At 36.1% G+C, this 22,171-nt stretch overlaps 1 protein-coding gene across 2 annotated transcripts in view; it reads left to right on the top strand.

The window, feature by feature from the left end:
- LOC145678617 (uncharacterized) overlaps window positions 1–22,171 on the top strand; it is a 75,600-nt gene that overhangs the window by 48,155 nt on the left and 5,274 nt on the right. The window contains exon 4 of one of the 2 annotated variants that reach the window (XR_014130417.1): window positions 222–891. The exons of the other annotated variant lie outside the window; for it this stretch is intronic. The gene's annotated coding sequence lies outside the window, so the exon portion shown is untranslated. Of the gene's footprint in view, window positions 1–221; window positions 892–22,171 lie in introns of those variants that run through there. 2 annotated transcript variants of the gene reach the window in all.

Below are 22,171 nucleotides of genomic sequence, written 5' to 3'. Positions count from 1 at the left end.
AAATTCCGATTTCTGGAAAAAATCGGGAATTTAGAAAATTCCGATTACGGAAAAAATCTGGAATGTAGAAAATTCAGATTTCGGAAAAAATCCGGATTTTTCTACATTCCGGAATTTTCGGAAAATAAATTTTGGCCATCCCTATTATTTTCCATGCAGAGGGAAAAATGCTTTTAAAATGTGTGTATGTGTAATAATGTTCTTTTCATTTTAATTTTCAGGTACTCTCATGCAGTAGCAGTTAAGACCACAAATAATTTGTGGGTGGTTGCAGCTTACTTAATCTGTAGGCTATATAATATTTCTGAATTTGTAGGCAAAATTAAAGCTGCGGCTCATTCATCCAAAAATACGGCCATTATAAAGCAAATGTTAACCACTGTAAGAATCCTCTCTTCTTAGTTAAAATTTCGTAAATACAATGTATGCCATTTGGATTTAACTTATTTATGTAATGTCCATTTTTAAATACAGTACAACTTTCAAAACCAATTGACTTAAAGCTTTGAAAATTTGTCCTGTGAAGTTTGTTATTCTATTCGCTTGCTCTTTGTTCGCAATAATATTTAAAAAAATGAGTTAATTGAGATACGTATTGTATTATAAGTATGCTGAATGAAATTATTACGAAATCCTGTGTTTGAAATCCAAGGGAAGATCAAACGAGTCAATCAAACACAAACATCCACTGTTCCCTTAATCGGGGTTTACTGGTTAGATACACTGTGTGGGCACAGAAGCACGTTTTCTGTCGTATGCTTTGTGATTGGACGATCAAAAGAACATCGGTTGTTACAAGCCCTTTTTTTGTTTCAGAAGGGAACGGAAAGATCAATATATACATGTATATAGAGAAAATGAACAGCGGACTCTTTCAGTTCAGAGCCAAGCGGTCAAACACAATACTTTCATAAGTTTTTCTCAAATCTTTTTCACATAAAAGCAGACGCTAGAATAGAGTTTTTAGAGAGAAAAGGAGAGATAAAGGACGTATTCTTGGCAGTTTCTTTTTGGTTTTCCTACCAAATCTCTTAACACAGGAAGGTGTTGTTAATTAATGGTAGATTTGTTGATTTTGGAGAAATAAATTAAACATTTATTTTAATGTTTCTTTGTTTTATTTAAGTTCAGTACCACGGCTACATGAGACGTGAATCTACAATTTAAGGTAGAATTCGAACCACCATAATATATTCAAATTTCAATGGTCTTTCACCGGCAATCGAAACCAGGACTTCGTGCACCAAAAGTGTGCGGCTAGCCACTACACCTACGGAGCGTGCTCTTTACTTTAACGTATCAAGGTTAGGGTCTGTATCCTGTAGGGACCAGTGGTCGCGAATCTTATAAAGCTTCTGGGCTACCCTAGTGTTTTTAAATCTTACTGTGAGCTGCCAACCAGAACAACTACCACCTTTTTTTTAGAAAAAAAAATCTTACATTTGTTTATTTCCATAAACTTACATTTCTAGTAAATATGAAACAAAAGTACACCACCTTTTTTTTAAAAAAAATCTTACATTTGTTTATTTCCATAAACTTACATTTCTAGTAAATATGAAACAAAACTATACCACCTTTTTTTTTTAAAAAAAATCTTACATTTGTTTATTTTCATAAACTTACATTTCTAGTAAATATGAAACAAAACTATACCACCTTTTTTTTAAAAAAAAATCTTACATTTGTTTATTTTCATAAACTTACATTTCTAGTAAATATGAAACAAAACTATACCACCTTTTTTTTAAAAAAAAATCTTACATTTGTTTATTTCCATAAACTTACATTTCTAGTAAATATGTAACAAAAGTATACCACCTTTTTTTTTTAAAAAAAAAACTTACATTTGTTTATTTTCATCAACTTACATTTCTAGTAAATATGAAACAAAACTATACCACATTTTTTATTAAAAAAATCTTGCATTTGTTTATTTTCATAAACTTACATTTCTAGTAAATATGAAACAAAACTATGTTAGTTAGCAAATATCTAATATACACACGAAAAACATAACGTCCACAACCGCACGCGAATATAATCAACTGTGAGATGAGGCTGACAAGGATAATTGCACGAGAGAAACAAGCAGTTGTTGTCGTCAGCGCCCCCAGTAGTTAGCCTCAGCTCAATGTAGGAGTCATGGTCAGCAACCAAGCGTTAACTTAATCTACTGAAAATGTTCCCGCGAGCTATTTATTAGTAACTCGCTGGGAGAAATCGGAAAGATCCCGAGAAAACACACGGAAATGATGCTGTGCCCCATAGGCGTCTTTGGCGGGGGGACGAGGGGGTCGCGTCTCCCCCCATATTTTGAAGTACAAAATATTGAATATTTCATTCTAATTTAATTTATTTACTAACGACAGAATAACAAATAAATAAATAAATAAATAAATAATAATAATAATCATATTTATTTGGAATATATTATTCAGGATGTGGAACGATTATAGAAATATCAGAGTTCTTGATATACCTTAGGGGATCCGTGAAGGTAAGCAGAAAGGTAACAAATGGAATCGAAGATAATAAATAGGTTGGGCTGGGTAGCACCATTTTAACCACTTTCTTCCATGTCCCCCCCAAACTTTACATGCCAGAGACGCCAGTGCTGTCCCCCACAGACTCACATATACTTGAATCAAATGATCTTCGTAGCAGGGGTGAGGGCTTTATCATTGAACCGAATTCATTGGAAGATTCTCCTAATAGTTACCACTAGTTATATATAGGGAAAGATCGGATAATAAGAGACACTCGGGGTAATAAGAAACAACAGTAATTAAAAATATTAACAGTTTTCAATTCACATTTATGATTCTTTGTATATAGGGGAAAGTGAGGTAAAATCGGGAAGTCAGGTGCAAACCGGGTACCCTCTTCTAGCTTCTGTATGCGCTGCGATCGCGCGGACAACGGACAAACTGCGTTCCACCTTGACGAAGGAGAAGCGGCTATTACCAGAACGCAATCGACTCGCTGCTTTTGTTGCTGTGAAGAAAATTGAGTGGATTTTGCTTACGATTTTTGGAGAAAACTAGACGGGTTTTACTACGTTCCTGTTCTTGCAAGAGTAAAGGTATGTAGTTGTCTTTGTACAACATTTAATTACCTTCATTATCATTTTAAGTAATTGTCTGTAGCGTTTTGTACAGTCAGATGATGCCATGTGTGACGAAAGTTGTATATGAGGGGCAAAACCGGGCGCTACCCTGGCACTGCCTTTTTGAAAGCAGCTGTGATGCAAACAGCAACTGTGATGGATTCAGACAGACAGGCATATATCCACTAAACAGAAACGTATTTCCAGAACACCTCTTCACGCCATCATTGACCACAGATAGACCTGCGCCAGAGCCAAGAACGGAAGAAACCGCAGTGGAAGTTCCAAGGAATTCTCAAAACCAGCATCAAGACTCTACAAACAAGGAAGATTTAGCAGTAAGTGTCCGTAAAGGTCCTGCAACAAGTATTCCTAATGTGCCAACACCATCGAATCTAACACTTTCTGAATCCAAACCACTCAACTTACCCTGCTGTTCTAAGTCCTTGACGCCTAACCCTAAACATGTTCCCGAAGCATCATTCAATGTTTCACCCTCCGAATTGATGCCTCTCCTATACATTAAGAGAGAGAGAGAGAGAGAGAGAGAGAGAGAGAGAGAGAGAGAGAGAGAGAGACGAAAGAGGACAAGAGAAAAGGAAAAACTGTTATTTTGACGGGCTCTCCATGCAAACTTCAACTTCAGACAGTATTAGAAGAAATGAAAAAGAAAAATGAAGGAAAGAAGAACAAAGATGGATAAAACCTGAAGGAATGATAAACGAGTCAAAGAAAAAGCAACTTTTAAAAATGGCCTTCCCCTCAAAAAAAAAAAAAAAAAAAAAAAAAGAACAACAAACGGGAAGCGTCGAAAACAAGAAAATCGAAGGAGCAAATGTGGGATGTCTCCAGTGAAGAGGATGACAATACTGCTTGCATTTACTGCAATGAGCTTTACCAGGACTCCAAGGGTGGTGAGGGATGGATCCAATGCATTCAATGTCGGTGTTGCGCCCATGGAAGCAGCTCTGGGCCGAAGAGGAAGATGACTATTTTACTTGCGACTTGTGTCAATGGGCCTTCTATTACAGCAAAAAAGTAAAGACAAAGACAATTAAATTTATTAACAACTCATCAAGTTGTATACTTTTAGACTTATTCCTATATTTTACAACAATAGTCATCTTATGTCAATTAAAAAGAACTTGAATTTTGTGGAAACTTTTAACATTTTTTATTATTTTCTCATAACAATAACATGTCTACCCGGTTTTACCCCACTAGTGACAAAATGACTTATTTTACAAAAGCAGTACCTACAATTACAAAACAATTAAATCATGTTTTTAAAACTGTGCCTGCATTAACAGATAAGTAGTGCACATGTTTGCAAAATTTTGTTCATTTGTGGTAAAAACGGTGATTTCTGGAAGCATTCAAGCCTTAGTGTCCCGATTTTTCCCCATTGTCCCCTATATACTTTGTTACTGGGAAGCACAATAGAAAATTATTTCTTCCGTATGTACGGGAAGACTGTGCAAAAATATTTTTGTTAAATATTCAATTGTTGTCTCTTATTACCCCGTATGGGATATTAAAGAGACGCTGCCCAGATTACTTTCATGCTGTGTCTTGTTATTAAACTGGAGTTTCATGGGATATGCCTAAGATGCATTCTATTGCCCTACCTTTTTACAGGTTTTCGTTCTGGCTACTTTTCTGTCAATTGCCATGTGAAAATTAGGGTTAGTGAAAGTCGTACTTGAAAGTTGAATGCTTTTAATTGCAAACTAGACAAATTACAGCCTTTCAGAATTTGTGCAGTTTTTCACTCATTCTGAACATTTTGGAATGACAAAATTACACATTGTAGTCTTAGAAACCTTTTTTTATTAAAAAGGTAGGACCTACACCGTAAAACAAGTCTCTATGCTACAGTGACTTCTTATACACCTATAGTAAGCTATACAAAATTAAATAGGCTATACCTAGACGCGTATTTATGATTTTGTTTCGGGGGCTTTGCTAACTTCCGGGGGGGGGGCTTTGCCTTAAAATGTGAAAATTCTGCAAGATATTTCATATATTTTACAATAGTAAGTAAGATTTCAGGGGGGCTTACGCCCGGAAACCCCTCCCTAAACACGCCACTGACTATACCTAAATGAAGAAATATCCTGCGTGAACTTTTAACCATAATGGAATGAAACTATAAGCCCTAAAACATAAAATAGGCCTAGACCAAAACTTTTTAAGCCGAACATTCTTTTTTAACAGAATAAAGTCTCTTAATATTGAAGAGGGCGTGTAAGAGGGAGGAAAAATACAGGAGAATCGGCTATAACTCCCTCCTACACCACTTGCCGTCAGTAGAAATAAGCGGGGGATCTAGCTCGAAATGATTGACTAATGGGATCGGACGGCTGTCCTCTAGGGTAAAGGCATGGTTATACAGTAATGAATTTAGCGATATGATTTTCTAGAAAGGAGAGACTGGGTTTGGAAGGAAATTAGGTGTATGATGGGAATACCTTCATTACGACCTAGAGATGTCACTTCTCGAAGATCGGGTCATGTATCCAAAGACTTGGCTCCTTCCTCTCTCAAGAGACCTTGCCGTCTGCTGGTCTCGAGCCGTTGTAGAAGTTCTCTCTTGTAGATCAGAATCTCGACCACTCGCCAACTGCAACTCCAACTGCCAGTCCAACTTCCAATCCAACTCCTAAAGCGGAAGTCTTCTGTCCTATTTAACGTCGGGCCCAGGGCTAGCCGACTATTACAAGTGAGCCAAGTAGCGAGTCCCAGATGTCAAGGGAGGTGTGGTATGAGATAGTGGGAGGAGTTAGGAAAGGAGTCTCTCAAACATTTATTTCAAAACACAAGAAAAAACAATTACACAAATTATTACAAGGTGCTAAATCAGCAAAACACAGAACAGTCGGTCGCTGGTTCTTTAGAGAATTAGTCCACATCTTGCTTCTTTCTTGCGCCGCTACATAAACACATAATAACAATGCAAAGGTCTCTGAGCTTTCCCTGAATACTCTAAATCTCACAGAACGCAAACAGCACGGACAAAAATAGGTGCACCACATCATTTTTCGATGGAAAAATGTTATATACAAAATCAATCAATCAGTTATAGCTTGATCACTAACAGTCTTTAATGTGGGCGCCAGCACGAACACACAGATTCCTTTACAATATTTACAAGTTCTTCTCTTTTAAGAATGAACGGATCATTTCCTAATAAAATTACAAGACCATAAGAGATAAACGTTTTATTCACTTCCTGAACATCATGAGGAGGCCAGTGGAATTTTAATCTTCCTGGAACCTGGTGGTGGTTAGTGAACCTGGAAAGACCAAACAACTGTCTCTTATTACCCTGACAAAAAAAAAAAAAAAAAAAGTTATAAGAGACAAGCATTTTTTGGCAAGCTCATTTATCAGAGAAAAACTGGAACAATTACACTTTGAAATATCACTAATGCTGTAAAAATTTATACGAACAATTTTTTAGAAACATGTATAACTAAGTTGTAAAAACATTTTTACGAAAAAGACTGATTTTAGGTACCTAAAGTTTTTAATAGACACTTTTTGAAAGGCAGTGAAGAAGGTAAAGAAGTTGTCTCTGTAAATAAGAAGAATTCATTCTGTGTACCAGCAATTAATTTTTTGTGGCTTGTACACAGAAAGATAGTTAAGTTGTGGAATTTTTTTCAGTTTTCTAATGAAAAACCAAACTACCAGCCATTTTGTCTCTTATTACCCCATCTTCCCCTAATGAAAAGCAGAATTGGCCATTTATCTTGATTTGTATAGATAGATCTCGAAAACTTAGAGTTTAACGTCCCACGATGGTGCCTTTTAGGCTAAGGAAGACAATGATTAAAACAAGTGAATTATTATTGAAGAATTGGTATTATGAGAAAGTGGGAGGAAACGGGATTACACCGAGAAAACCCACAGACACGACGTTCTCCACCACAAACTTACTTCGCTGAGGATCGAACCAGGGACCCCATACACCAGAAGTAAGCACTCTACAACTGAGTCACTGTGGCCCCCTCTTTTTGTAGAATTAAGAGGTTACAGAGTAAAAACGTTGGAGTAGAAAAATGAAATAAAATTTTTGAGTTTTACGTCCCATGCTTATGCCGGTTAGGCTAAAGGAGACGGTGATGATGAGGAATGAGTGAAATGGTGAAATGAAGAAATTGAAAGGAAACGGGAGAACCCCGAGGAAACCCACACACACGGTGTTTTCCCACCACAAAGTTCACTTGGCGGGGGCTGGGATCGAACCCGGGACCCCAAGCACCAGAGATGAATGCTCTACGACAGAACCACCGTGGCCCCCAACGTTGCAGTAGGCCTGGAACTCCTTGGTGCTAACAGTTCAACGGGAACCTGATTAGCTAGATGGCCCACATTAAGTTACATGTTATGTTGCTCGCGTATTGGATTGAAACAATTAGGCTATTATTGCTTTTCTGGACCGAAGTTTACTTTCTTTTATTTTCTCAATAGCCTAAAGATTCCGGATTCTAACCGAAAAATCTGTTCCGTGGATCACATTTGGCATCTCCCGAATTAAGGACTTTAGGGCTAAACACTTCGCTATCAATACGAAACCAGAAACATGTTTCATTATCAACATAAAAGCGAAGCTGTGAACTCCCGGTTAGCCGCGGAATGGGGTGATTCAACATTCGCGGATAAACGAATTGTCCAGATAATCTGCATAACAGCCGAAAAAGAACACAAATCAACACGAAAATGATTGAGTAATTTTTATATAGAGTAGGTAATCTAAACATACAATTATCACTTAATAGACAATCTGTACACTGTAAAAAATCGTTGTGTTATTTGAACGACATGCCTATATGTTAACACGATTGTGTTAAAATAACACAAACAGGTGGTTAGAACAACTCACTCTCTATTTGGAGTTGTGTGTCAAATGCCGGTAGTTGAAATGACACACAGCCTGTGTGTTAAATTAACACAAATGTGTTGTTTTCTGCGTGATTGCCAAATATGTTGGGCATCTAATTATAAATGCTTAAGAATTGAAGCTACAGACAAACACAGTAGAAACAAATACTTAAACAAATCCAGGTATACGCAAAATTTCAACATGCAAACCGCGCGATGTTGTTTTCAATTGTTTTACATAATGTTTCTAAAGAAATATGTCAACAGCGAGAAACAACATCGTATTACTGTGTCACTTCTACACTGCACTAGAGCTCACGAGTCAACACCGGGGACTGTGCTTCAAAAATGGCGGAAAACAAGTAGAATCACGATTAAGAGGCAAACATATTATAAGGATATAGGTAAGAGTTTCCTATCATTCAGTTTCACAGATTGTAGATACTATGTAGATGCAAATATGCATTTTTTTTTAAAAAATATCGATGCGTATTTTCATTATTTTTTTTGCGTATTGAAAATTTCAAAAAATTGTAGAAAAAAAAATTTTGGGAACACGTTCCTGATTTTTTGGTTTAAAAATTTGTTATACCCTTGGGTACAACATGTATTTTTCTCGGTGCCTGAAAATGATGGCAACAATTTCAAAAAGAAATAAAACTGAAAAGAAATGTGTTTCTCGCATAGTTTTTCCACCATTTTAAGGCCCTCAAGGTAAGGGCCCCCATCAAACAATTCTTTGCCAAACTTTACAATTTTCCTTTCTCTTGCGTCCCTTCCGCTTCTGTCGTTTTTCGGCTGCTTCGATTGTGTCCATTTCGAAGCAGAAACCCCAAATATATCTCCGCAACAGTGCTTCCACTTCAACCGATTCTTGCACAACGAAGCTACACACAGCTCGTAATAGAGAGCGCTGCCGGTAGAGAGCGCCACTGTTGCGGCCACTGAAGCAAGCACTGATAGATACGAGGAACCGACGCAAGGTATGTGTAACTTTGCAAGAGTCGCTTGAAGTTGAAGCACTGTTGCGGAGATATATTTCGTGTTTCTATTTCGAAATGGACACAATTGAAGCACCCAAAGAACGACAGAAGCAGAAGGGACGCAAGAGAAAGGAAAATTGTGAACTTTGGTAAAGAATTATTTGAAGAGGTCCTCACCTTGAGGGCCCCTAAATGGTGGAAAAACTGTGCGAAAAACGCATTTGTTTTCAGTTTTATTTCTTTTTGACAATGTTGCCATCACTTTCAGGCCCCGAAAAAGTATATGTTGTACCTAAGGGCATAACAAATTTTTTAACCAAAAACTAAGGAACGTGTTCCTCCCAAATTTTTTCTACATTTTTTTTGGAAATTTTTAACACGCAAAAAAATAAAGAAAATATGCATCGATAGTTTTGAAAAAATGAACATTTGCATCTACATAGTATCTATAATTTGTGGAAATTTCAAAATTTTTGGACCACCCCCAACAAAATTTTAAAAAATATTCAATTTTGAGCATGTATGATACGATAATCGGTAAGGGGAGGGGGTAGGGGTTAAAAAATTGAGATAGTTTTAGGCCAAGGGTAACTTTTTGAGTCAACCCAATTTGGATCAAGGGCCGATTTCACTGTCTAAATAGGAAAGACCCTTTGGTGTGAGTACGTTAAACGATACGGCCTCTAGGCGAATGAACCCTTTTACATCAGGAAGAATGGACGAATCGATTTATTCTTACAAGGAAGGGTCACGCAGTGGCTCCGCTGAGATCCGAACGAGACAATTGTGTTTGCATTTGAAATGTTATAACTAGATGAATCCCAAAGTTATACGTGCCACCGGGAGGAATATCGTGAGTTACAACATATTTTGTAATGTAAGAACTACAAAAAAATTACATGGCAGAATAGTTTAAACCGAGTCATTTGTTCGGAAACGGTTGGGTAAGTGGAAAACTCTACCAACACCTATCCCATCATTTTCAACGACAACCTTTTTGGGGTAAAAAAAAAAAATTGTCCCAGAGTCCCCCGCAGGGCCCCAGACGGGGTCCAACTCAAAATTTTAAAATGGCAAGGGGGGTTAAGTGGCACATCATTTGAAAGCTATTGTAAAATGAAAGAAAATGCAGCAAGTCTCGACTCTCTACAACAACCCTGTGCAAAATGACGGAGGGTCAAAATGTAAACAAAAACTTAATTGAAAAGTCCATGGTCACCCCTATAAATCGAAAATGGTGAGACTTGAAAATAGGAAGAGAGTCTGGCATTATGTTCAAAGTACAACAATTTAAGTGAAAACGTCTTGTCCCAGGGTACCCACAGGGTCTCAGGTGGGGTCCAACTAAAAAGTTTCAAATTGCAAGAGAGGTTAAGAAGCTCATCGTTTACAAAATCTTGTTAAATGAAAGTAGATGGAGCAAGTCTTGACTTTCTACGACAACCCTGTCCAAATTGTGGCGGGTCAAAATGTAAATAAAAGCTTAATTGAAAAACTATGGCCACTTTGAATCCAAGATGGCCGCTTAAAACCTATGCCATTCATAACAGTACAAATCTAAATCTCTATTTTTCTCTATTATGTATTTAGAAATACTAGGAAGACTAAAGAACAATTAAATTTCCATTCACTTCAACTATTATTTCATTCGGTAACAACACATATATGGTTTCTTCTTAATGCACGTTCGTCACGGTTCTCTCGGCATTATTTACTTGAATATAACGAATATGCGATGAACACACAACTATGACTTCCTACTCATAGTAAAAAAAAAAAAAAAAAAAAAAAAAGTTGAATACCTTCGGGTATTTTTCTAATTTTGTCATACGTAGTTCATACAGAAAGAACTTGCTGCACCAGTAAGTTCGGGGCTCTATTGTAACGTATTCGTGATGGTTACATTTGTATGTCATTTGTTGGTTTGATCTCAATACTTCAAACAATACCAAATTAAAATAAATCATTTGCAAGATTGGTAAGTAGTACCAAACATATGTAAGTCATTTCAGTACATCGAACTGCGTGAAACTTTGTTGGCTTGGTCACAGTATTCCAAGAAATAACATGTTTATATACAAACTCATTTTTCACGCTGGCAGCCATATTGGATTACAGATTATACTCTTTGATATTTTGTGGACTATTAACCATAAACGTTTACTTCTCCAACACCAGTGGTGTGAGCTGGATATGCGTTCGATACATAGTGCGGCATTTTGAACTCAAGATGTTGCGTTTTTGAACATTTTGCATATTTTAGTCACTTACTAATCAACATTAATGCCAAATTTGTTTTCCTAGCTTCAGCAGTTTGTTATGCTTATCCTTTCGATATAGGTTTTAAGCGGCCATCTTGGATTGTTTTCCAATTTGTTTACATTTTGACCCACCGCAATTTTGGACAGGGTTGTCGTAGAAAGTCGAGACGTGCTCCATCTTCTTTCACTTAACAAGAGCTTTCAAACGATGTCCTACCTCTCTTGCCATTTGAAATTTTTTAGTTGGACCCCACCTGGGACCATATGGGGACCCTGGGACAAGACGTTTTCACTTAAATCATTATACTTTGAAAATAATACCACGCATCCTTTTCTGTTTTCACATTTGTCTCACCATTTCCGATTTATAGGGGTGACCATGGACTTTTCAATTAAGTTTTTGTTTACAATTTGACCCGTCGCCATTTCGCACAGGGTTGTTGTAGAGAGTCGATACCTGCTGCATTTTCTTTCATTTTACAACATCTTTCAAATGATGTGCCACTTAACCCCCCTTGCCGTTTGAAAATTTTGAGTTGGACCCCGTCTGGGACCCTGCGGGGGACCCTGGGATAAAGTTTTTTACCCCAAAAAGTTTGTCGTTAAAAATAATGGGATACGTGTTGGCCGAGTTTTCCACTTACCCAACCGTTTCCGAACAAATGACTCGGTTCAAACTATGCTGCCATGTAATTTTTTTGTAGTTCTTACATTACAAAATATGTTGTAACTCACGATATTCCTCCCGGTGGCACGTATAACTTTGGGATTCATCTAGTTATAACATTTCAAATGCAAACACAATTGTCTCGTTTGGATCTCAGCGGAGCCACTGCGTGACCCTTCCTTGTTAGAACGCTAAATCGATTAAAAAAAAAAAAAACTTCTCATTGTCTCTTGTCGTTTTTCACACTATGTAGATCAATACTGAAACTGGAAGTTGTAGTGGATTTATATCACTTTTGGCTTTAGTAGAGTTGAGAATGAAGATACTAAAATGTATTATTCTCGGGACGTTGAATAAAATACAGTAAACAGCTACTCACTCTCTATTGTAGTCTTGGCTCTGTAGTGATCAACGATAATACATCTGAAATGATTGATTTTTGCCACTTTCGATAGATTCACGGATCATGGTTTCATATTTACATTAATTTCAATGGTAAAAATAAATTCAATTCACGAAAATGTTGGTTCACGGACAGCGTTACTGAGCAAATTGATTTCGTAGGGCATGGACCCACTGTATTCCAAAAAATAAGAGATAAATATTATTATTATGTCAGTACATAGGCTTATAAACCAGTGGTCTCTAACCAATTTGTCACGCGGTCCTATACGGTCTGTTGCGAAAGTTTAGAATTTATGCATACATACATACACTGAGAAAAGAAACGTATATATCGTAGGTAAAAACGTAGGTTACATGTGTAATTTTTGTAGTTTTTGCACTTAACGTACAGCAGACGTTTATGGAAAAAAAATATTTTATACGTACTTTCGGTACAAGTGTTCCGAATAAACGTACTTTCCGTACGAACAAATGAACTGTATATAGGCGGTCAGGACCTCATATACAGATGGACGTACGTAACATACAGCTGACGTATGTAACATATGTATATGCATGTAATATACGGAAGACTGTTAGATGTCATACATCCCACAACGGCATGATGTAATACCTAAGCGGGAAAAGTATGTAGCGTATAGATAACGTATGCCTCGTACTGATTTAAGTAGTAAACATACGGGTTCCATATATTTTAATAATACACTGCTGTCCGGATAAGAATTTTTCTCACTGTACATACTTCTGGGAATTACCAGCATCTTTGGCCTTAAGTCCGCCAGGTATGAGGGATGACATCCCTCACATAGAACACTATGCGAGGAGGGAGAAGGAAAGAAATGGGGACAAGAGGAAGTGAACTTGAGACTTGTGTGTTAGGTATCATCCCGGTATTTGCCTGTCGTGAATGAGGAAAACTCAGGAAAGTCATCACTCAGGATAGCTGTCCTAAAAAAGAAGCTGTTACACCTTTTCGACCGAGCGTCCCCACTGGTTGTCGAACCCGGGATGTAACTTTAGAATTTAATGAACCAATCAAAATCAGTTTTGAGAAAGACTGCACCAGTCAACGCCTCCAACTCCCAGTGCGCGCCAAGTGAACTTTGTGGTGGACAAATACTGTCTGTGGGTTTTCTCAGGGTTATCCCGTTTCCTTCCACTTCCTTCCTTCCACCATTTCATTAATTTCTCATCATCACCGTCTCCTTTAGTATTTCGTTGAGTCACTAATTATAGTCTTTCATTATTATCAGTGGCAATCCCAGGGATCTCAGACTTTTAACTCCTTGATAAACATATTATATATAAAAAGACTGTATATATATATATATATATATATATATATATATATATATATATACAAAAATCATATGTATCCTGAAAGGACATGATTTGAGTGCTTGAACTCATCCTGAAATGTGCATACGCCACTGACAATTATAATTTATATTATTTTAATAAGAAATCAAACAAACATGTGGCGATGTCGTAGGTGTACAGTAAAGTATGTAGTCAGTCAAAAAAATTGAGATCCACTGCTATAAACACTTCGCGTATTGATACATTCTTACGGTCGTTGGTTTTGCTTTAATCTGATTATTTTCAGGCATCATACATCGTAACAGCGAAATACAACAAGGAAGTACATGAATTTAAGGAAAAACGAAACAAAAACATTTATTAACCAAGTGTTAATGAATAATATTTCTACTGGCGATGGGCTATTAGCAGGATGACAATACCTCCAAATTAATCGGATTGTTCCGTTCTGGTAACACATAACGTTGTCTCGATTAATGAGCAAATATTAGTACTTCGCCACAGAATTTTGTCACTACAAAAACACCATAATTAGGGTAAATGTTATTATGATATAGCCATGATCTTTATGTAACACTGCTTAGTGTGTTTCTAACAGCACAATACACTTTTATTTTATATTTTCATTTTGTGGTAATGTATTACTTTGAAATTATTTATTAATTCCAAAATAAGCTTCAGCTGCAACTTTTGTAGGTATATACGTGTGTTCCTTTGTTAGTTATTGATATTATGGTTACCTTAGCAACATCCCACATATTAATTATGTAATAGTTTTAAAATGGCAAATATAACATAATTATTTCCAAGTGTTAGATATTTAGATGGTAAATGCGAACGTATTAAGGATTCCATGAAATAAATTAGTTAGTCTGGAGATGTATGTTTTACGATGTAAGGTATTCAAAACATCCTAATTCACTACTAAATTATTATATTTCTAATTGGTTATTGGTTATATATGAAAATATCAACAATTGGGGACATAGTTACATGTTGTTTTTAAAAAAGGCAATAGTTAATGAAAAATATACTTTACAAATTTCTAACATTGTCTTCATAGAATTATGAGGGTGTTATTTCTCATTTAACATTTTGTGTTGGAAATTATTAGTGTATCATGTATTGTGTAGCTTTTGCTTGTCATGGAATTTAAACATCGTGGCTTTCTCACTTAATAATTTTTAATCGTGGTTTTATTTCCCTAAAGGCCGGCTGAAACCTCGTGACATTTAAGGCGTGTCTTCCTTTTCACAATATCTAATGCAAGTTGGGCAAGTTTAATAGCTTTGTTCCTGGATTAGGAGAAAGCAATGTCAAAGGTACGTCCTTATGATATGCCACTATAACGTTAATAAATTTGTAAGAACAAGTTCGTTTTTCAATATCCTAATTCCTCGCCTTAATGTTTCACGTAATGCCTGTACACAAAAGAAAGTGAAATCCGACAACGTCGCACCCGCACACCATTGGTTTTCGACAGACGTTAAGAGGTTTGAACCGGACTTTAGAGTGAAGAGTCAAGGTGTAAAGGTGAAATCTTAGCTCTATCTGAATCGGGAACAATAGGAACAAAAAAAAAAAAGCATATAAGATGACAAGTTATTTGAATTTAATTTTTCTTAATCTTCAACTGAGACAATGCGATACTCCATAATCGAGAAAGTGGTATATACAGGGTGTCCCATAAATCCGTTTACATAGACTACTCGGTAATTATTGAATATAAGAAAAAATGATAAGAGAGTGATGTTATTGGAAAGTATGTGTTTTCAATCTAAAATGTTGGAATTCTTGGAACTGGACCAACCGTTTGGACTCTACAGTGGTATAGCACCCAATGATAAAGAAAACTACAACATTGCCACGTCTTTGTTGGACAACAATGAAGGAAAGAATGTGTAGTTTGAAGTATCCTTGACCAAGGAGAATAGAAGGGACGGTCACAATGAAGGATATGGAGAAAGATCGTAGAAAATAGTTGGGCCAGTGTGAAATTGGTCCAGCTACTTTTCCTATCCTAACTTCTCAGTGAGACCAGCATTACTTTTCGGAATCTGGCAATAAATATCACTAATTGAGCATTAATTCCTGGCTTGAAAGCTTTTCGAAAGGTGGTTGGGCCAACTTCACTTACGTCAAACTGTTACGTTTTCATGCACAATAGTCCTATGCTAACTTGTCTAATTTCGTCTTGACGTAGTACTTTTCTCTTTTAATATCGTTCATCAGCGATAATGTTTTTCGTACGTTGCTCACAAAAGGAGGCGAGACGAGCGGAGAGATAAGACTTATTTATCATGTCTAGTAAATTTTATAGAAGTACTGTCTAGCGTCGTTTTGTAGATTTACTGTAAGTACAAAACATATACCGTCTTTTTATTTCTTAATTTCATCTACAAGTTACCAGAATCCCTCTGCGCCACGAGAAGTCCACGAAGGAAGTGAAACAACATATCACCACATGGAAGAGATAAACCATATTTATTTTTGAAATATATTATATAATGACTTACATATTACTAAAACTTGATAAATGCTCTTTATTACGTTCATACAACCACTTTATGAATTTATAGTTTTAATATTAACAATCATGTGATACCAAAACAGTATTTGAGATCTAACAAGTAAGATTAGGGTAAACTAGTGTTGCGCATGAAACTCGTGAAGTTTTCCTTTTTTTTTTGGCTCATATTGAATTTAAAAGGCAGTTCTGGTCTCCACTCTTGTCTCTTCTTCGATACGAGACAAGACATTTCTTGTCTCATGCGCAGGCGTGTATCCAGAAATTTTTGTTACGAGGGGTCCGATACTATAAATCACTACGTCTATGCTGTATTGAACGGGTATTAGCTGCACCCGAAAAGACAATAAGGATTTGTAGAATAGTTCCACCTATATTTTCAGAAAATAATGATAGAACTAGACTGTTTTATAAGAGAAAGAGTACAGATGAATTTTCATACTATATCAATCATTTCCCTGTTAAACAAGTATAGCTTTATTGAAAAAGTGTATAAATCAGGGATGCAAATAAGCAACACAATTTTACTCGCCCAAGAAAACAGCTACTAGCCCACACCCACAATAGAAATGATTTACTTACCTTCAGCATGATACTAAATATTCGCCCGCACCGATGAACCACTCGCCCCGGGCGAGTGGGTGAGTGCTTATTTGCATCCCTGGTATAAATGTATGTTGAGTTAGGAAGGAAAGGGCGTCTGGTCCCAGTGTATACCATTGGTGTCTCCCTCCACGTAGGCAACATTACTCTTTTGCTCCCTTCCACGTTTTCCTGCCATCGTACCTTCTAGCGCTTAGCGTCCCTCATACACTTTCTTCTCAGAAAGTGTTAACCAGTTTCTCTTCCTCTTTTTAATTACAATTAAAATTGTTCTTTTCTTGCCTATCTTTCTAAAACTTCCTCATTAGTTGCTCGCTTGATCTTTTTTCTCTGTTATGTTTATAAAACTATATATATAAAGCAACATATTCGTGTATTATTATAGTCTAGGCACCAACTTGACAAAAGTCCTCTCCTTTTTGATTTTAAGGCCAAATCATGTAACAATTTGGCATCCGATATCTTTTGAATATACCCATCACTGATCACAAAAATACCGAATGCCAGGAAAAATACCTCACGGAAGGGGAGGGGAGTAAAGCCGAAATTTTAACCGTCTCTATTATTCATTATATCTCCGTAACCATTGGAGCTAGAACATCCAAACCTTTTCACATTTTGTTTGTCTAATTGTCTTCTAGAATTTAATCTTAGTGCTTTATTGAGCTACATTTAATGGTGCTCTTGTTATTTCCATTTTTACTCAGTATTGCTTTCGCGTGACGTCAGTTTTTTAGCCACAGATTCTTTACAAGATCGAATTCGGAAAAATGTTTCCTCTAAAAGTTTTTCTTCATTTTATGCTCTTTCAAACAAAAATGTACACTTATATTAGTGTAGGATTAATAGTGCCTGAGCTATAAGCGACTTTATTCTGTCGTGTTGAAAACTGATCACGGCGCGGCGCGGCCGAAGAGTTACTTTCCTACAAACGGAATATATTAGCAGCTGATGATTAATATATATATATATATATATATATATATATATATATATATATATATATATATATATATATATATATATATATATATATATATATATATATATATATATATATAATCTTATCTGACTGCCAGTATATAATCCAGATGATTAACTCTGTCTATAATCTAATTTAAAAATATATCCGTTTTTAATATCAATTGAGGAGCTTTTCGGAAAATAACCCTTGTCAAAACAAAATTTCCCTGAAGAATGAAAAGTGAGCTTTTTTTAGTACACACTATGAGAAAAACTGCAAATCTCTTTCTTATACGTGTCTCTGATACCTTATAAAACACACAAGCATGCAGCTTTCTATTCATTTTTCTGAAAAAAAAAAAATGTTTTGACAAGGGCTGTTTTTGCTACAAGTTCTTCGATTTATGTACTACAATGGTACTGAACGATATAAAGCAGGAACCAGATTTCAAAATTACTTTCAAGAGAGAATCATGAACAATTTTCCAACCCCTTATTTTTATATATTACCACCTTTCCCTCTTAATACTTACTGTAATAGTAAGGAAAAAAAGCATAAGTTACACTAAAATACAAATGCTGAGCAAAGCAACGTTTTATTATAAAATAATGAAATCATAAGTGCGACAGTTTCGGATATCTAACATATCCTTCTTCAGACACTATTGAAAATAAAATCTGGATTTATTGTAGGTACACTTTTAGTGTAAGTTATTGAATATAGCAAAGTTAGTATGAATCAGATAGTCATAACATAAGATATGACTATCATATTTTATTGATGATTAGTTTCTTTTTTTTTTTTTTACTGTTAAATCTGATTTACAGAAGAAGCACTTGCCTATTATTAAGATTGTGTAAAATCTATAATAAGAAACGTAATAGAAGGAAACCATATGCTTAAGAAATCTTTACACGAGAGAACAAATTATTTGATTTCTACAATTAGTTCTCAGTAATGTTATGCCACTCTTATATCTCCAAAAAGATAAAGAAATTTGCGATGTCTTCAATGCATTATTCAGTCTTCTTCATCACTCTGTTCATTAAGTGATATTGAATTTTTATACTCGCTCGGACAACTACACATTGGAAGGCACGAGAAAACGTGATTCTTATATTTGCATTTCAAACTTACATACTTAACTCTTAACGGTTCACTACCTTTTCAGTCTGCTTTCGGTACTGCTTGCAAAACAACATATCCACAGACTACTTCCGGCGTAAAATTCATGAGAATTGTCACCAGAGGGCAACAGCTGCTCTACCATCGTGGAAAGTATGTACACAAATAACCACAACAAACAATTCCTGAAAATAATACTCTTCAAACGCAATATGCAAGATCAAAAAATGTGTAACCAAATGGTTACGAAAACTCGTTAAGGGTTAAGTTTCCGACAGCTACACAGTAATCTCTAAAACCAAGCTTCGTGAATATCTTCGAGTGTTTACAAAACTGGCTTCAGAATTTGGTTATTCAAGTACCATCCCGAGTATTTTGTCCTTGGTAGATCGATCTCACACTTATCAGGGTTTCCCAAATTGCTATTTGGTAATGAGGTCTTTTTATATGTTGTTTCAGAGCATCACTAGTTGGAGATAATCTCTCCAGGCTGCATTTTCCTAAAAGAAGGAGCCTACCTTTATTACACTTCTTCGCATCAACCCTGAAGAGCTTTATGAAAAAGAGTTCTGCAGATTCAATAACGCTTGCTGATAAAAAAATATATCCTAGGGAAAATAAAAGATCACTGTTTTCTGAGCAATAAGACAATTCTTGATATTTGATGTACCAACTGGATATGACGTTATGCCGCATCCAAGTGGAGCGTGATAAGCCATTACGTTTATCCTCATTCTCAGAAACTCGTGGCAAAGGTGGTGAACTGGAATAAACCTTGTTGTTTTTGAAATACCGCACCATGTACAAGAAATTCTGTCATAATGGTGTATCAACAGCAGGAATACATCGGTGTCTCTACTCATCACAATAATTCTTTCTAAATTGTGATTCACAGCATGAAGTATCATTCTAGAGTCTACTTCTTCATGCTTTCCTTCAAGATTTTGAACATCGATGTCGAAGTTTGACTTAACAATCTTCTGATCTTTAAAACTACCGGAAACAACAAAAAGAGTTCTGAACAAAGATAATTCAATTCCAGCAATGCATTATCTACTTATGGTCTACTTACTCAGAAAACTGACCTTTTATTTTCCCTAGGACAGATTCCTTTATCAGCAAGCGCTATTGAATCTGTGGAACTGTTTTTCACAAAGCTCTTCAGGGTTAATGCAAAGACTTGTGATGAAGGTAGGCTGTAGGCTTTTTTAAAAAAGGAATATGCAGCCTGAAGAGAGTACCTGCAACTAGTGATGCTCTGAAACAACATAAAGAGATCTCATTACGTAACAGCAATTTAGGAAACGCTGATAAGTGTGAGATCGATTTACTAAGGCCAGAAGTCTCTGTATGGTACTTGGAGGACCAAACTCTGAAGTCCGTTTTGAAAACACTAAGATTTTCCCAAAGCTTGTTTCGAGATTACCTACTCGAGCATTGCCGGAGACGTGTGCAAACGCTCTTAGGATCGTGTTGTTAAGACCAACTCCTAACAAACGTAAACACGTCTCTGTATGTACTTTCAGTTTTGTCAGGGAGCGATGCATACAAATTTGGTACGATTTATTTGTTCTCACTTGAACTCTTTATGTCAGCATGAACTGTGTACAGCTGCACAAATTGTTTCGAGCAGCCCGTGAAAGTTCCATAAAAAAAATACTGCTGGCTGTCCCTCATAAGGGAAGTTCGAAAAAAAAAAACACTCGCATGTAGAGAAACTAAGCATGCCATTTGAAGACCCGATTCATGCTTATTGCAACAAGCTAATAAAACTCCTGTATGATTGAGAACTGTTCGAGATATTCAACTTCGAAGTTTATATGAGAAAATGAGGATATGAGCATTTAAACGCGTTAAGTACGACATAATTAGCAACGAATATCGACATACGAATTGAAAGCTATCGGAAGTAACAAAAAAAAAAAAAAAAAAAAAACTGTTTTGCAATAACTAACAGGTTTGTTAGATACAATTAGTCATTATATTGTTCACAATGATAGATTAGAGATGAAAACACTGATATTCTTTTGTTCTATGAAGAAATGACGCAGGCAAAAGACTTTCTTGCACCATGAACATTTTATATGTGCAATTGCGTTGCTTCCGTCAAGGAAACAGTTCGCGGAACCAAAGCAAAAAGCAAATTCGACAAATAATTCAAAAGGTATAGGCCTATAATTTGTTCGTAACCTGCCTTGTGGAACGCAAACTGAAACAATCCAATGTATCGCGATGATCGGAACTGATTCGTATGGACACGAACTTTATTTGATTATTTCGTTGGTACACCATAACGTCCGAATGAAAAAGTTTCATACTATGTACAAATCTCCTGCCATAATCTTTGATTGGTCGGAATCCAAACACATCAAATGGTTGTACAAATCGTATGCAGTTCTTTGGTATCTTCTCAACCGTTGCGTCTTTGCCATCCGTCATGCAATTTGTAATGGACAATTTCTCTGTGGATGGACATCACTGATCAAGCAGTAGCAAGTTCAAACAATCAGGCTTCGCCATGGAAGAGAATACTTAACGTGTTGAAATGTGCATCCACTCATTTTCTCATATGAACTATCAAGCTGGATATCTCGAACAGTTCTCAATGTACAGGAGTTTTATTATCTGTTGTAATCAGCATGAATTAGTCCTTCAAATGGCATGCTTAGTTTCTCTGCAGGCGAGTGCTTTCTCCCAAACTTCCTTTGTCAGCGCTGGTTTCAGACCAACATATGCAAAACATAAAATCCGTTTATCTTGTTCCAATCTATCGTACAGCAGAAAAGAAGTTCCGTCTTCGAAGCGAAGATGATCCTCTGGAAAGTTCTTAAAACGTGGAATTGCTTTGCTTTATGCCAAGAACTGTCCTCCTAGCGTTGTTTAAATAGCTCTTCTTTTGACTATAAAAACATTATTAGGGTGAATAAATATACACTAATTTTACTCTATAATACTGATCCATTAAATAATACAATAAAACAATTAATTTAAACAACGAAATGTGCAAATTGTACACATGACAGAAAAGACAATCCTTTCATAAACATCCAAGCGTATGTCGTTCCACTTAGTGAGCAACTTTGTAACTTATAGGAAGCCACATAGATTTGCTGTGATGATTATTAAATTAATCCCTTATACTAAATTTCTAATGATTAGTAAATTTAGTATGAGGGATTAATTCTGCTGTTTTCAAATACAGTTTCTTCCAGGCTCGTGGCAGTCAGCACCTTGATATTTGCAATCAGCGCCAGTCGTGACAATCAGCACCAAACCACATACTTGCAGTCAGAAAAGATTATATATATATATATAAAAGA

Source organism: Thermobia domestica, chromosome 2, assembly GCF_964235325.1.
Source record: "Thermobia domestica chromosome 2, izTheDome1.hap1.1, whole genome shotgun sequence".
NCBI classification, from domain to species: Eukaryota; Metazoa; Arthropoda; class Insecta; order Zygentoma; family Lepismatidae; genus Thermobia; species Thermobia domestica.
This window is presented reverse-complemented; position numbering and strand designations above follow the sequence as displayed.